Genomic DNA, 2500 nt, shown 5'->3' with positions numbered 1-2500 from the left:
TTGATTTCTCTAAGATATCTTGTGAAAAGGTTTAATATTTCTGCTAATGTAAATTTCAGTGTTCACTGTTACCTATTATAATTGAGTGCCTTTTAAAATAGGAAAGGTATTAATTATAACAACATTTGAAAAAAGACTCAGAATCAAAGCTGTTTTTATTAACCCATTGCAGATGGGGATAAATTTGCTTGCCTTGTCCCAAGGATAGGCACCAGTGCCACCTTTGTGGCACCCCAGAATGTTTTTATTTCATAGTGAGGCAGCCTCACGCAACATGTTGCGACCTTTCACACTTTGACATTCACTCATTATAATACTGTAGCCATTTTTGTGTTCATCATTTTGTTGTATTCTACTTTATTGTGAGACTTATATGTGTCATATGACAGGCACTATCATTGTTACAGTTGACTAGAATTGTAGTATAGGGTCCATATCAGCTCATCATTTTCTTTACACTCAGTGTGATAGAAGTGTTGTGGTTTTATGGGAGGATAAAAAGCAACTTTATATTTTTGCATTCATGTACTGTTGTAAACAAATAGTAAAATAATAATCCAAAAGGATGATAATATGAGGAGATGGGAAAGAGGAAGGAAACCTGTGCTTATGACTGTGAGTGCCACATCACAAAGCAGCCTTATTGATACATCTTGCTGTGTGTCATTGCTTTCTTATGATAGTGCTTTTTATCATGCTGGTACTTGGAGAAAGTGGTGCCATCTTTATTTTGGATTTGAAGCTAAACCCATTTAGCTGAATATTATGGCAATTATAGTAATTATGATTGCAATTATCATCATCTATCATAAACCCATTAGCAGCGGATGGCATGATTTGCTACAAAGGCAGAGTTGGTCATAAGACGCGGATGGCACCGTGCCAGACATGTAAAACAGCCATCCTACTGCCCAAACATTTTTTTAATACTGCGACCAATGGGTTGATAAAGTTATTACTCATAGTACAAGAAGGGGGTGGGGTAAAGCCCACCCTTGGTTATGACTAACCTCAAACCTGGGGTAGGTTTGGTTGGTTGTTGGGTCAGGATTTTGTAAACAGTAAGATTACCCTGAAAACAGAGCATTAAAAAATTCCACCATAAATCACTGTGTGCTATAGCAACTGCATTCCTGTGCATGTGGTACATCATGTGGGGGGAGTAAATTGAAAATGAACAACATTTTTGTATCTTTAATTTCCAGTAGGTAGAAATATACCTTGTTAATATTGATTTGTTAGTAGATATTGATTAGATACCAATTTTTGAAAGGTTACTTACTAATTTTGCCCCCAATTTCTCTGGGATTCTTCATGCTCTCTCCGTTTGTTGAGTCTAATATGAGTTGCGTTGCCTAAAACCACAATAAATGTACACTAGACATCATAAAAAATCTGTTAATACCAATTATGAGCACTTTTATATAATAGAAATTTACGAGCCACGTTTGTGGCGAAACCTGGCTAGGTACATCAGTCCTATCTGGCAAAATTTTGGAAGGCCTGTGTTTTTAGTGTTTTTTTATGAATGGGATGCATGGAGTGTCTGCTAATATTCCTAGTACTGATTAGCAGATTTCCTTAAGCCCTACTCACTGCATACCATCATGCCCGTAGGAGGCCCTCCTCTCCCTCAATCAATCAGACAGTCGTGTTGCCTGTCACACTTTTCATTTTTCTTTCTTGGGAATGAAATACAGTGAATGTAAAAAACCTTACCATACTTTTATGTAATATAAAGTAGAGTTGCTGTTTGGCCAATCATTGTCGCTTTACTTTTTATTCATCTAGATAAATATTCAGTTGTGTTCTGTTGCAAAACATGCTCTTTATTGCTTCATATTTGATTTATTTGAGTAGTCTATTTTCAATTCCTCCAGCCACACCCAATATTTCAACATTTTAGACCCTCCTCTCTCTCAGTTTTATGTTGCCTTAGGGTATATAACTGTCTTTTTTCTATTTATACATCTGCATGAATATTTTCAATGTTTTCTGTGAAGAAACATCATGTTCTGTTCTTCTGACTTCTTCTGTGTGATATTTTCATGTTTTATATGCTGTTATTTTATAAACATTGAATTATATTCTCATTTTACTTACTATTTGAGGGGTACCTGTAATAACTTTGATGCTCCAATGTGTGGTCTGTATTTGATATATACAATGAAATATGCATTTTGGTTATGCATGTTGGTTAAATTCAAGCTCTTAGAATGTCAAAGACCAAAAATGGCCTAACTGTGGCTGGGGGGACAGAGATGCTGAAACCTTTGCAGGTTTTAGGGATTAACAATTACATTAAAAGAAATAGACTAATAGAAGTGCAAAATGTCAAAAGGCGCATTGGGTGTTGCATTGCTCCAAATTGTAAATGGTTTTATAGAGCTCTGTAAACTGGAATCAAAATTAAAAGAAAAGAAAATCTGTTGTTGCAGCTAATTGTTATATGATATATCATAAAACTCACATTAGATTGTAAATATGGATAGAAATTGCA

At 35.2% G+C, this 2500-nt stretch overlaps 1 protein-coding gene across 2 annotated transcripts in view; it reads left to right on the top strand.

Moving 5' to 3' along the window:
• inc (BTB/POZ domain-containing protein inc) overlaps positions 1-2500 on the top strand; it is a 27400-nt gene that overhangs the window by 473 nt on the left and 24427 nt on the right. The gene's annotated exons all lie outside the window — the stretch shown is intronic.

The sequence above is a fragment of the Penaeus japonicus genome, unplaced genomic scaffold (assembly GCF_977035675.1).
Source record: "Penaeus japonicus unplaced genomic scaffold, GWHDUDI00000001_assembly GWHDUDI00000017, whole genome shotgun sequence".
NCBI classification, from domain to species: domain Eukaryota; kingdom Metazoa; phylum Arthropoda; class Malacostraca; order Decapoda; family Penaeidae; genus Penaeus; species Penaeus japonicus.
Note: the sequence above shows the minus strand (reverse complement) of the source record. Positions and strands in the feature narration are given on the sequence as shown.